The 15,745-nt window shown below is 41.2% G+C and overlaps 1 protein-coding gene across 4 annotated transcripts in view; it reads right to left on the bottom strand.

Annotated features, from left to right (window-relative positions):
* Nucleotides 1-15,745, bottom strand: part of LAMA2 (laminin subunit alpha 2) — a 1,405,743-nt gene that overhangs the window by 391,683 nt on the left and 998,315 nt on the right. The gene's annotated exons all lie outside the window — the stretch shown is intronic.

Below are 15,745 nucleotides of genomic sequence, written 5' to 3'. Positions count from 1 at the left end.
TTGCATCACAACATGCTGCACTGTGTATAAATGCAGCATGTCCAATTTTTTTTAGTTCACACCAATGCAGCAATTTGCTGTAAACTGAACTAATACGATATAGGGCAAACTTGCTTTGTCTTTGCATTGGGCTGTCTTGGGCAAAGCTGTCCAATGCATATAGTGTGGATGGGCCCTTAAGATGAAATACTCATTTGCATATTTAAAAATGGTAAGTCAAAACATATACTTAAAACAATGCAAGCCTGGCCTAGTTAAAAGAGCCAAACATATTTTCATACATACCTAACAGAAAATGGCACACTCAGTCTACACAGACTGAGAGATATTTATTTAAAGATAATGGTAATAATCATCATAGTTATCATCATCCTCATCCTCATCATCATCATCATCATAATATAAATATATCGACAACAAGAAAACAGTATTGCAAGTAGTAAAAATAGCATTTGCGTCAAAGCAGCATAACAGCATCAGAAACAGTAAGCTCACTTCCGGTTCCGGCGCCGCATGGAGTAGGTGAGCGCTCTACAGCTCCCGCAGCGTGTCCCCCGAAACCAGCTTAAAAAATCTGCCCACGGCCCAGGATCAGCTCCTACCCCCCAACCTGAGGTCCATCGATACCCAGGGACCCGGCGGTAGTGCCTCAAATCCGGCCAGATGGAGCGGTTCCTCGAGAAGGCCGCGCCCCGACCTCCGCCGGCCCCTCCACAAATCGAGGCCCCGGTCTCGGCCTGCTCCGGCGCGGCCGCGGAGCTCACAGCCATGGACACTACCCAGCATCAGTCGGGCACAACGCAGCAGGCCCCTACACTGGCTCTCTCCCCTACATTGCAAGGTACCTCTACCGAGCAAATCGCTCAAGCTGTTGCGGCTCTGTTAAACCCCACCATTTCGGCCTCAGTGAAGAAAGCGGTGGCTGCTGGCATGGCCAGCATAAAGAAGGAGCTGGAGTCACACTCTAAGAGGCTCAATGAGGCTGAATCCCGCTTGTCTAATGCCGAGGATGAGCTATATCAAATGCAGGGATCTGAACAGACCCAGGATAAGCTTAATCGCATCATAATGGATAAGCTGGAGGATCTTGAAAACAGATCGCGTCGGAGTAATCTGCGATTTATTTGGATTCCAGAGAACATTGCCCCCTCTGCTATACCTGAACTTTGCGCAAAAAAATCCCCGCTGCTTTGGGCCCACAGGATGGGGCTGTACTCTGAAGATCGTAAAACCCCACGCCCGATAATCGCAAAATATTTGAATTATGCGGACAAGTCTGCTATCTTACAAAAGTTCCGGCAAACTTCCAATTTCCAAATTGAGGGCATGAAAATTCTGATATTTGCGGACTATTCTGTTGATGTCGCAAAAAGACGCAAAGCCTTTCAGACCGTATGTTCGAAACTGCATCAGGAACACCTGAAATTCACCTTGGCCTATCCGGCGACTTTGCGCATTCGTGCACCTAACGGCGACCAAATGGCGTTTCAGGATCCAGAGGAAGTAGAAGCTTTTGTTCGCTCACTCCGCCTGGGGGATCAGGGCCCCTCTTCATCATCATCTGCTAAAGCCCTTCCCTTTTCCAGACCGTTAGATCAAAGGAGCCCCAGAAAGGAATCTCCCAAACGGCAAAGATATGCCGACGTGGTGAGCTCTGGTCGCCCGAACGTCTCGCGCTGACAAGACCCCCTCACGGCTGTCTATGATTTGCACTACTAGGTCTACGCCTGGGACTGTTCCCACTAGGCTGTAAGCCTAGAGGACTCGGGGCTCCCCCACCATTCTCTCAGGTTTGCTCTTTATGCTGTTTTGTTTTCATTGGCATATCACTTTTGTTTGTACCATTGCCTAGGTATATAGTTTAATGCACATTTATTTTAACACTATGTGCTCGCGCTCTATTTCTGCTCTGTACACCTCGGATGCCCAGTATGCCAAGAATGGCTGGGAACCCGGGCTATAATGACCGCTCGGGCCGTTCAGTGGGTCTCACCACCCTTGCTCGACTCAGGGGGCACGCTTGGTGGGCTGGGCTCCGCGCTGTACACATGCGGAAAAAAGAGAGGTTCTTACTGTTTGTACTGTTGATCTGCTGTATTACATTGTGTGTTTATACACGGTTCCATCCCATTTTCCCACCCATCCCGCCCACACCCCTTTCCCCTATGAAGGTGTGCTTTTATCCCCTGTCTGCGAGCTCACGGTTACGAGAGCTTCCACAGGTCAGCCTTATCATCCTGGTCTTCCCCATTATGCTGCCCCAGGGTAGGGCTAGGCCAAATTTGAATGCTTCCAGTATAAATCCCCTTTTTCCCATCCCATGCCTATAGTGACTTCGAATGTTAAGGGCCTTCGATCCCCGGTTAAGAGGATGAAAGTCTTGCGCCACCTCAAACGGCTTAAGGCGGACATTGCTCTTATCCAGGAATCGCATCTGCCTGAGGAAGATATGAAGCGCATGGAGAAACTCTGGGTGGGCAAGGTCGTAGGGTCACCCTCCTCCGGCCGCAAAGCCGGAGTGCTGATATTGTTCCACAAACGCCTCCCGGTTGAAATCCTTTCCACGGAAGCGGATAGCGAGGGGCGATATGTATCCGCACATATACGGTTTTGTAACACTGAGCTAGTCATTTCCAACGCCCCAAATGTCCTGGACCGCTCCTTCCATGCCGCAATTGCGGCTCGGCTTCTCTCCCTTCCTGATGTCCCCCGTATTGCGGGTGGTGACTTTAACGCGGTAATGGACCCTGTTCTGGACAAATCCTCACCCCGGCAGGGACCGAACGACACCCTGCGAGCTGACCCAACTCTGCTGGCGTCGGTAATAGAATCACTCTCCCTGACTGATGTTTGGCGTCACTCGCACCCCACGGATCGGGAATACTCCTTCTACTCCCACCCCCATAAACTATTTACCAGAATCAATTACCTGTTTTGTACTGACTCCCTCCTTCCCCTCCTGCGCGACGCCACCATACATGACATAGCGATCTCAGATCACTCCCCAGTTTCAGTATCCCTAACACTAGCGGAATCCCCCCCAACCCCTCTAATCTGGAGATTCCCTTCCTACCTTAAAAATAACTCGGATTTTACCTCGTACCTACATCGTGAGTGGGAAGGATACTCGGCGACGAATATGCAACATAGCAGCTCCCCTCTCCTCTTTTGGGAGGCGGGGAAGGCCTTTCTGAGAGGCCGTATCATTTCTTATGCAGCGGCTTTTAAGCGGCACACAAATAGCGGATACAAAACGGCCAGTGAAAGGTTGACGACTGCTCAGCGGACGTTGATACAGGCTGATACCCCCACGGCGCGCACTGCATGGCTTGAGGCTAAACAGGACTTTGACACTTGGGCTGACAGGGTAGAAACGATCCACAAAGCGCACCTCGCGGCGACATTGCACCGCTTCGGTAACAAGGCCGGGAAACTGCTAGCCAGGTTGTGCAAGGGCCCGATGTCCACCACACACATTGGATCGTTACGGAACAATTCGGGAGCGGTGGACTCTACCCCACAAGGGGTGCAGGGGATCATGCGTGATTTTTACACCTCGCTGTACGCCCCCGAGGACATGGACAGTTCAGTGGCTGACTCTTTCCTATCTGGGACTGAAATCCCCAAAATATCCAAAGACCATTTAGATTCACTGAATGCTCCGATCACGGCGGACGAGATTGCGTCGACGATAAAACATCTTGCAGCCAATAAGTCACCGGGCCCCGATGGTCTTTCCGGGGAATTCTATAAGACAGCCTCTCCCAGTATGGTTTCGACTCTAGTGGATGTATACTCTTCTATTTGGAACGGCGGACCCTATCTTCAGACGGGTAACCAAGCCATCATCAAGCTTCTCTCAAAAAAAGGGAAGGATCCACTGGAACCGGGCTCATACCGGCCCATATCCCTGTTAAACCTCGATGTCAAGATCCTATCGAAAATTGTTGCCACCCGTCTAGCCAACATTATGCCCCATCTGATACATCCCACACAATCTGGGTTCACCAAGGGTCGCTCGGCTACTGTTAACATAAGGAAGGTCCTGGTTGCTCTAGACCAAGCTCGTGTACATCCGGACCGAGACATGGCTATTGTAACTCTTGACGCCGAAAAGGCATTTGACAACGTCAACTTCCAGTGGCTGAGTCGTGTCTTGAACAGCATGGGCTTTAGTGGACCCTTCGTCAATCTTATTACCTCGATGTATCTCACACCCTCAGCCAGATTGTGTGTAGGGGGGGCCCTCACGGATGATTTTAGATTATTCAAAGGCACCAGACAAGGCTGCCCCCTATCGCCGCTGTTGTTCAATCTCGCTCTCGAACCCCTCTCCCGTTATCTACTGACCAAAGCCCCTCTTCATGGCATACGAATAGGCTCCCAGGAGCTGCGCCATTCCCCTTTTCGTGGAAGATGTTTTACTATTTACCTCAAACCCTGCGGCCGATGTCCCCGTGATAATCTCCGCATTCGACAGATTTAAACAGTGCTCGGGTCTCAAGATAAATTATTCTAAAAGCGAAATACTCCCATTGGGAACAGGTCCCCCCCGTCCATGGGAAAGGGAATTCCCGTTCATGATTGCATCCAAACACATTACCTATCTAGGTATTAAGATAGGGCGCACCCCGGTATCAATTTACACACTGAACTACCCCCCCCTTATTCTCCAAAATAATGAAGGAACTGGACAATTGGATGGAACTGCCGCTGTCGCTTTTGGGGAGATGCCACCTTATCAAGATGGTTAGCTTTGCCTGCCTCCTCTATCTCCTACAAACTCTTCCCTTATTAATCAGACATAAAGATGCGCAAACCCTGCAGAAAGCCTTCTCCCGATTTCTATGGCGGAGAAAGAGACCAAGAATCTCGTATAAAAAATTGCAACTCTCCAGAAGCGACGCGGGCATCAACCTGCCTAATCTGAGAATGTATAACCTGTCTTGTTTGCTCAGGGCGGCTTTGGACTGGGTATCACAGACCTCACAATATTCCAACTATGAGCTTGAGTCTCAGATGGCCAGTCCACTCTCCCTAACTGCCCTCTTGCACGCTAAGTGGGCGACACTTTGCCCGGAACTACGTCAAAATCTACTCCTGAGGGACACTGCTATAGCGTGGAGGGAGGTACGCAAACTCTTGAAATTGCCAATACACTTTTCCAAATTCCTTCCGATACGGGGTAATCCGACCTTCACTCCAGGCTTGACCCAATCCGTGTTTCACCAATGGGAGGAGAAGGGTTTGCTGACCTTTGGACAACTATGCGACACCAGCTCGGGTACCCCCCTTCCCTTCCGTATCATTAAGGACAAATTCGGTGTTCAGGACAAGGACATTTTCTACTGGATGCAATGCATCCACTATCTCTCTTCAACAACTGGGAGACCAGAGACCCGCTTTAAAATGTCATTAATTGACTCCCTGCTGGATGCTGACGCCTTTACTATTTCCTCGATCTACAAGCCCCTCTTGAAACAATGCCCGCCGGCATTGTCCACCTCCACTGCCTCCAACTGGCTTAAGGACTTCCCAGGCGATGACACACTGCCCAATATGATCAAAGGCCTCAAAACTACCCTTGCTCTAACGCCTAACTCAATATGGAAAGAGACCCAACTAAAGATCTTCCATCGGGCGCATATTCCTTTTTTATCGGACAAAACTATTCCGGATGCTCACAAGTGCCCTCTATGTGCGGCAGAAAGGCCCTCACTACACCACAAGTTTTGGTCCTGCCCCGGTATAAACAACTTCTGGGACCAAATCCTTTCATTCATAAAGGACGTGACCAAGATCAGCTTACCCAAGGACCCTATGCTACTCCTGTTCGGCTATTGGGACAAACGCCTCCAAAAATGGTCTAGCACACCTACGAAGCCACCCGGAATGTGGATCCTTTCTTGTTTACTAATCGGCAGGAGGACTATCCTAAGCAACTGGATTTCCACATCTCCCCCATCTCTCACTCGGGTTAGATCAGAGCTCTCCACACTTCTTACCATAGACAACACCAATACGGACTTTTCAGCCCCCTCTTCAAGGGAATCGTTCTCCGAGAAATGGGACAGTTATATCACCTATACTTTCCCCCAGACTGACCCCACTATGGCTCATTACAGGTTCAACTTCAGAGTCTCGCCCGAGACACCACCCCCGTTTTCATGTTCACCTTCCAGCCTCGTGAACCACTGAGGCATTTCCTCCCCCTTCCCCTCTACTCACCCCCCACCCTCCTCGCCAGCAGCCGTTATCTGCTGAGGATACCATTTTGCTTAGAGTATAAGTATATTTTTGCTACAGCTGTTGTTATATTTCGTGAATTGTATGGAAACATTTTAAATAAAAAAAAAAGAAACAGTAAGCTCATATGCTAAAATGCTATAAAAATAAGTTTAAATGAACCATTACTCTCTCAAACATACAATATTTCTGAGAAAGCTACTTTAATAATGGTCTAAAAGGGAAAGGATAACTTTGAAATACCTGACTTTCTTAATGTTTGCAATTATTTAGCCATCTGCTGCCATTCAAATGACCAAACGGTTAACTTTTACACACTGCCCACATTGAAGGCCAGACACATTCCAAGTGATTAAAAGGATTTCAGTACTATCGATACTTTATCAGCCATCACACAGAATAATACATGCTTTTGAGAGTATATTGGGGGAGATTTACTAAGACTGGAGCACACAGAATCGGGTAAACAATCAGCTTCTAGGTTTTAGCCCCCGTTAACATCAGCATGATTTTACATACATTTTTTGTCTTTTTTACAAAAATAGCAAAAAAAAAAAAATCCAGTGGTGATTATGCCATCAAAAGAAAAATCGATCTGTCTCTAAAAAATATATAAAATGCATTTGGGTACAGTGTTGTATGGTTAAGTAAATGTCAGTCGAAGTTTGACAGTGCTGAAATCTGAAAAATGGTCTGGGCAGGAAAGGGGGTAAAACAGTTAGGTCTTGAAGTGGTTAAAAAAGACAACTCAACTTTTTATTTGGTAAAAGACCTTAGTAAAGGGTAGACTTTACTATTTCTACTTTGCACTGTATACTTTTGTAATGATTTATTGTATCATATGAAAGAGTTAACTATTGGTTATTAATAATTATGTAAACTGCACATCTATTACTATAACTGCAAGGTAAAATATCAACAGTTTATAGTGTTGTGTGATTTTTTTTCCTATTATTTGTGTATGGAAACATCAGAACATTTAGACATCCTTCAGGCATCTAAATCATGTTTTTTTTTTTTTTTTTTATTATTGCTTGAACAGTCTGCCTAGTTTGCTTTTGGTAGTGAAAAAAATAATGAGGTGCTGTGTGCATTACAGTCTATGAAGTTGATGGCTCAAGATACATTGAACATTGAAGTAAATGCTGGGCGAACAAAGAAAATTGAAAAAGCATTTAAAAGCACTTCAAACCTTAACACCTACCTCTTTGTTTTTTAATGTGGATGGCAGAAAAAATGTTCATAAACAAAAAAAAAAAAACAAATTGATTTCTTAAGCCATTGCCAAGATGGGTATTTTTGTATACTAAGAGTGTTTTACTTTATGGAGCTACAAAAATGTTGAACCACGACTTTTATTATTCCAAGCGGTAAAATAATATTTTAACATGTTTCCTTTTTTCAAGTAAATTGAGTTGCAAATTACGAGCACCTTAGGAGCATATTTAGAGAAACTGCCTTACACTCACCAGACTTTTGCAAAGTTGCTATTGCTATAAAACAAAACCAGTATTACCTACTGGTTTGCTATATTCCAGTTCATGCAGTCTGTTGGCTATTTGAGAGTGCCATGTGCAAGTCTAGGCCAGTTAAGTGCCCCCCAACCCCATTGTTGCATGGGATGAATATAAAAGGCATGTTGATTGTCTTGGTTGACTTTGAGAATGCGAAAATTGCATATTTGTTAATCTAGGCTGGATATAGTAAATACAATGAACATTAAACATTAACCTAACATGTGTATGTCCCAAATTGTAGCACAGATTGGCAGACTAAAATGTACTGATTAGTTTTCTAGGAAAAATTTGATAGGGTACACAGTTCAGGACCTGGCCAACTGTTGTCTTAAAGTAGCTTTGGTTACAAAATATCAGGAAAAAAAAACCTCAGCCTTCCAATTGCAGGTGGTACCCTCCTCATAGAAGCCTTATATTTTATATATGCTCAGCTATACCAAGTGTGTTTTTTATGAAATAATAATAATAATAAGGTGGGGGTGGGGGGGGGGGGGGTGTGGAGATAAAACAAATGCAAGACATTACATTTTTTTTAAATATTAAAAATAATCCAAAATCACAAAGTTAAGCTCCAAAGAATTGGCAAAGGTAGAATTAGATGTTTTATAAGCCAACAGTAAAACCTATTTATAATGCAGCTCTTAAAATCCACTTGTTGGTGCATAAAAGAGATCAGGAAGGGTCTGTCCCAATGAAAAGCACAGATCATTGACCACTCAGTCCATGCCACTGTATATGCACCAGACATGCACATTATTACATATTTGAAATATGGCCATGAAAATGGTTAATCAATTTAGCCACATGTTGTTGAAAGATCTTTATTGGGTATTTTGATCATCATGAATCATATATCCTGTACTACTGCATCACCTAACATACTTTTGGACTGTTATGGCTCTGTTCATGTATGCTTCAACCAGCTTGCTATCTATATTTTGGTGCTGATTGGCTCATCACCTGACCAGTCAGTGTAATCTTTTGGTAAGATGCTCTTGAACAATCTTTAGCTGTATGTCCAATTGCAATATGTTGTTGTTGATTGTTATGTAGAATTACATTGTTTTACAATATTGAATAATTATTTATACCATTGTATTATTGTCTATCCACATGCTTTTACCTATATCAATTAATTCAACTTTCTTATTCACATGTATCTGTATATTTATTTTGTTTTCTTTTTTTTTATTTATTTATTTTAGATGTAGCAAAATATATCCCCTGAAGAAACCAAATCAATGACGAAACATGTCGGGATTACTACACTGTGATTTTTTATCACAATTAACTCATTCAATGGATATTGAAAATAGATTGATCCTATGGTTTTAATATGTGGTCATTTATATGGGCTTTTAAAATACAAAAATAAAAAATATTGAGTTTTAATATGTTATTGGCACCTTAGAAATCCTAGCTCTCATTTGTTTTCGAGAGCAATTCTTCTATTCCTGTGTTCTATCCATTTGGGATGTGGTGCCTTTGAGACCTTCTTCAATCGATCTACTCATGCCCTGTCAGTGTAATGTAAATATTGTTTTACTTAATGTAACACTAGACTGCACATGTGACACTTCAAACTGTTCAAGTTTCTTTGTATAAATGTTTTCCCTAGCATACAGATATGTCCTTGGTTGTAAGTACAATGGGGCCATTTTTTACAGTAGGAAACCCTTATGCCTCAGGTAGCAGTGTAAGAGATACAGCACTAAATATAAATACATGTTTACTATCCAACCCTCACTTATGAGTAAATTTTGCCTAAAACTGAAGGTTTGGGTAGCACATGGCTGTTGGACATACCAATAAAATCCTCAAACAATATTTTCACCCCGATAGCATTGAAATGGACATTGAATGCTACAAGCATACTACTAAATAATAATTTAAAATGCTGTTTCATATGCCTTTTGTCATATGTGATATTTTCTTATGGATGCATTTAAAATTATTTTATGTTGCCAATTATAGCCTTCTGCATTTATTTCTTTTTTAAACTATTTAATTATTCAGGGCATGCAAATGCATGTATGACATACCACTTGAAGATATTTACTTATTATTTTCTAAATGACTCATTATATGACAATAGCCTTGATAATTTCAATGAGCTTTTTGGAGAAATGTACCAAGAATAATTAGTATTCTAATACATTTAGCCTTTGGTGTTTTCATTTACTGGGGATATTGTAAAAAGCAAGGTCTTGCTGATTAAACCTACCCTTCTCCATTTATGTGTTGATTAGAAATATGTAGCAAGGCAATTACTAATGCCGACCTTTGGAAACAACACTTTACAAGAAAACAAATGGACCTGGGTTTTTTTTTTTTTCAATAATGTACAACACTGGGAGGTTTTTATATTTTAACTCTTCATTCAAACAATATATTTCAATTTAGAATGTTTATTGTGAAATTCTCTATAAACTAAGGCCCAAATGTTTTTACTGTACACAAGTGCCATTGAGTTATAGAATTGACTGCATTGTAAAATATATCTATTGTTGGTCATGTGACAATGTAATTTAGAAAGGAAGTGGAGCCATTTGTGGCCTAAAAAACACCTTCTCAAACATTGGTAATGTGTTGTATTATAGCATGCATAGCTGACCATAACGTATTTTGACCATAAAGCTTTTGGAGAAAATTATCCAAAATAAACATTAACAAATATTGTTGGCTTTCTAGATGGTTCAGACTGTCTCTCTTACTGAAACTGTCCATCTGAGCAGAGCAAGAGGGCCTCAAGGGATCAACCACTCCTCAGTCTCATTCAGTCGTTTGTGTGAACTGAAGTTTGAGCTGAAGTAAACAAAAGACTTTTTTTCTTTTGCAATACAGCTATTAATAGACAGGAGCACACATGAATATTACCTTAAAACGTAATTGCCAAAAGGGATAATAAAAAAGACATATTCCAATGGGGGCACTAAAACTATGAAATCCCAAAAAATATCATAACAGGAACCCTGGGCATTAAGCCAGTGAAGCTGAATTTTCTCTAGCTAGCCAAAAAAAGAAAAACAGGAAACATCTAAATGGCTTCCCCATCTCAGTAGCCATATGTTAGGAACAAGCATTATGGTCATATATAGTAAGTGACACCTGGAATGCTGAGACATACAGTATTGTTAAGCATCCTATAGATGTGCACATATGTCAGTAGATGTCAAACGCTCTGCCTGTCCTTCAGTATGTCACTTGAGTTTTGGGACCTACTGTGATACTTGAATGGACTGGTTTTTGCACTGTAAACTGGTTTGTGCACTATAGATTGCAAAAGTTCTGCCTGTCCTTTAGTACGTCACCTGAGTTCTGAGACTAACTGTGCACATGAATGGACTGGTTTTTGCACTGTATTTGATAAACATTTTGCATGTTTTAACTGGGTCTATGTGTGTATGGGCTTGCCATATGAAATTTGTCTTGCATATTTGTGCTTTATATTTGTTTTTTATTCTTCTACTTTGATATACACTGCTCAAAAAAAGTAAAGGAACACTTTGAAAACACAAGAGATGTGAATGGTACTGCATCTCATGCTGGATATCTATACTGATATGGACTGGGTAATGTGTTAGGAATAAAAGGATGCCTCATTGGTTAATTGGAATTGAAAATTATCACCCTACAGAGGGCTGAATTCAAAGGCACCCCAAAAATCTAAGTAAAAACATAATGCAGCAGGCTAATCCATTTTACTGAAATTTCATTGCAGCAACTCTAAATGGTTCATTTGTAGTTTGTATGGTCCCCATGTGCTTGTATGCAACTAACAATGTCGGGGCATGCTCCTAATGAGACGACGGATGGTGTCCTAAGGGTATTTCTTCACAGATCTGGACCAGGGCATCACTGAGCTCCTGAACAGACTGAGGTGCAACCTGGCGGGGTCGGATGAACCAAAACATAATGTCCCAGAGGTGTTTTATTAGATTTAGGTCAGGCGAGTGTGGGGGCCATTCAATAGTATCAATTCCCTCATCCCCCAGCAACTGGCTGCATACTTTTCCCATATGAGGCCGGGCATTGTGATGCACCAGGAGGAACCCAGGATGCACTGCACCAGCATAGGGTCTGACAATGGGTTCAAGGATTTCATCCCGATACCTAATGGCAGTCAGGGTGCCATTGTCTAGCCTGTAGAGGTCTGTGCCTCCCCAGACCATCATTGACAGACCACCAAACCGGTCATGCTGAATGATGTTATAGGCAGCATAGTGTTCCCCATGGCTTCTCCAGACCATATTATGTCTGTCACATGTGCTCAGGGTGAGCCTGCTCTCATCTGTGAAAAGCACAGGGCACCAGCAGCAGACCTGACAACTCTGGTGTTTAATGGCAAATGTCACTCCAGCTCCATGGTGCCAGGCAGTCAGCAGAGGGTACTCTAGAGGATGTCGGGCCCTCAGGCCACCCTCATGAAGTCTGTTTCTGATTGTTTGGTCAGAGACAATAAAACCAGTGGCCTGATGGAGGTCATTTTGTAGGGCTCTGCCATAGCTAATCCTGTTCCTCCTTGCACAAAGGAGCAGATACAGGTCCTGCTGATAAGTTAAGGACCTTCTACGACCCTGTTCAGCTCTGCTAGAGTAACTGCCTTTCTCCTGGAATCTCCTCCATGCTCTTAAAATTGAGCTGGGAGACACAAATATTTTGGCAATGGCACACATTGATGTGCCATCCTGGATGATTTGGACTGCCTGTGCAACCTCTATAGGGTCCAGTTATTGCCTCATGCTACCAGTAGGGGCACTGACTCTGGCCAAATGTGAAACTAGTGAAAACAGTCAGAAAATATGAGTAGGGAAAAAAATGTCAGAGGCCCCCACCCATAAAACATTCCTATTTTGGAGGTCTTATTGTTGCCCATCTAGTGCACCTGTTGTTAATTTTATTAACATCAAAGCAGCTGAAACTAATATCAACCCCCTCTGCTACTTAACTGACCAGATCAATATCCCAGGAGTGTAATTTACTTGATGTTATACTCTAATTAAAAAGGGTTTTTTTGAGCAGCGTATATTGTTTGTAGGGTGGTTGTACACCTGTTATTTAGTCATGCTTACGTTTTATTTATTTTTTGAACTGGTATCACAGTTGCCAAAGTGGCTGCTTATATTATATGTACTTTCATTAGTGGCCTACAGACTTGTATAAAGTACTCAAAATTTCTACTTGAGTAAAAGTACAAGTGCTCGATCAAAAAGTGACTTAAGTAGAAGTGGAAGTGCTCGCAGAAAAAGTTACTTAAGTAGAAGTACTAAAGTATTCAACATTTTTTTTACTTAAGTATTGCAAGTAGTTTTTTCAAAAAATTTGCTACTTAAGTACTAAAAGTAAAAAGTACCAGTAGTTTTGAAAAAAAATTTCTACTCAAGTACTGAAAGTAGAAGTACAAGTACTGTGTTATGTAGTTATTAAAGAAAGAAGTCAAAAGTTTGAACTTTATATTGTTTTTTATTATTTCAAATGATTTATTCAAATGATTAACCTGTGTTTGTTAGTAGTTTCTTGATGCACTTTAAGCGCTGTAGCACCATTTATTTGTTTGTTTCATATTTTCTTTTTATTGGAAAGATTTGGTATAGCAGCTTTTATTATACACAGCCTTTATTTTCGTATGCGCTGATTTACAAATGACATTATACACATTTTTTTGAGCTTTATGCAACCTGCCATCTACTGTTCTGGCAGTGGTAATTTTTATAATTGTAACGAGTAACTATGCAGCACAAAAAAAAAAATATCGGAGTAGAAGTATCGAAATCATCGAAAAAATGTAGTGAAGTAAAAGTAGAAGTAGGAGAAAAAAATTCTACTCCAGGAAAGTACAGATACCGCATTTCGGTACTTAAGTAGTTCTACTACGTTACTATACATCTCTGGTGGCCTAGTGTGGATTTATTTTTGCATTTACTGATGGATGTACATTGTGGGATTTTTTTTTAAGGACTTATAAAAAGTGTGTGGGTTTTTTTTTTCTTTTCTTTTTTTTTTTACAATTAGTTTGTGAATGAGTAGGGATACGATGTAACCCTACTCAATCAAATAGGGAGAACATTATTTGAGGGCCCCTTTAATTTTAAAGGCGACTTTCAGATTCTGAAAAGCCCCCCACCCCACCCACAAACCACCACAACTACTGGGCCAGGGTTCTGTGAAAGAGGCCCTTGTACTCATCAAAATGGATACAAGATGCTTTTCTAGAGTGGATCCCCAAGGTACCTCCCTCATGTTGAGGGCATGTCATTATCTGGTATGGTTTGGGGGGCACATACACATGTCCTCTATCCTGGCCACACAGGCTGCATGCTTGGATAAGGATCTGGTATGTATTTTTTTGGGGGGGCTACACACTTTTTTCTTTCCATTTTTGATGGGTTTCCCCTTAAATCTATACCAAACCCAAAGGGAATTCAGGGTTGACTTCACGTCTTCCATTTTTTTTATTTTTTTGCGGATTGTTCCCTTTAACATTCTTACTAGACCTGAATGCACTGGTATTAATTTGGGTCTAACCAATGTGCCATTTTTTATTTTATTTTAACTGTCCCCAAATTATTTGCCTTCATGGCTGGGAATTCTATCTGAAAGCCCAAACAGCCACAGCTGCCAACACAGCTAACAGCCTGTGTTCAGACCAAATCTTAGGATTATCCCTATTTTAAAATGATGTTTGCATTTATAGCCATTTATGATCACCTTTGGACACAATGGAATGCTTTTAGTAATATTACTATTCTATATTTTATTGTGATTTTCAAGCTCCTATGATAGGCACAGTACTGTGTATGTGGTTGCTGAGAGTGCAGCATACATCTGTTTGGCTGTGTAACAAATAATATAGTAAATGCATGTTGTTGTTGCACCTATAAAGTATCCACCTACTATATAAAAAAATTCTACCCCCTTTAGGTTTTACATTTAAATGTTATTTATGTATTTTTTATATAAAATGAAAATCTGTTTTTAAAGAAATCACCAAGTAGGAAACCTGTTCCCTAACTAAATACAGAAACTTATTCTTTTTTTTTTTTATTGACAAAGTAATTGAAAAATCTGTATGGTGTCTTCCAAAACTGAGAAGATATCACTGTGACTCATTTTTATTTAGCTCTAGAAACCATCTTTCAGGATCTTTGCTAAATGCAGACTCATCTACGACTGATTGCTACTTGGTGCTTTCCAGGCTGTTCCCCAGTATCAGTACATTCAGCACTGCACATTTACTCACTTAAAAATTAAATCAATAGAGTCTGAATAGGTAATAAAATTACTACTTTGCAAAAATGTAAACAAATTGATCTACAACTCTCAAACTCATTATCCAACACAATTTCAACTCCGTAAAAATAGATCTACAGCTTATAACCATATTGAAGTGCTGAGTGTACAGGAACAAAACACTTTTGAAAATGATAGCTTGAATATAATTTGCTTAGGGAAAAGTTTACAAGCGCAAATAAATAAGATTATGTTTGTGTACTGTAAAGCTTATAGTCGGCTTTTGATTAAATGACTTCTCACTCCTCTATATTCTTTAGTTTATCTTATTATATTTTCACTTAATATTTATAACATCAACCTACAAAATCATTACATAACCTCTGAAAAGGTACACTCTGATGACATAATTAACTTCTTCATGCTTATTGGTTTTTTAATCCTTCATGTCGAGACAAACTTTTTCAGGTTTAGTTCTTTTTTTTTTATAGGCTTTCCAATCTACCTGATTTTTTGCACTGGCTGGCTATGGGTCTTTCATCTGGAACATATTGTTTTCATAACTATATTGCATGTGGGTTTTTGGCAATTTAACAAAATAAAACAAATAAAAAAAGCATTTGCTCAGTTACTTTTCAAAGCATTATTATTTTTAATTCACTGGATCTAGCTCACTCGACATCAACTCAATTGACCAGGATGACCATTGTTGTTTCCAAAGAAAATGGCTGGCACAGAGGCTGGCATAACAT

The sequence above is a fragment of the Pelophylax lessonae genome (assembly GCF_965119305.1).
Source record: "Pelophylax lessonae genome assembly, chromosome: 3".
Classification (NCBI taxonomy): Eukaryota; Metazoa; Chordata; class Amphibia; order Anura; family Ranidae; genus Pelophylax; species Pelophylax lessonae.
This window is presented reverse-complemented; position numbering and strand designations above follow the sequence as displayed.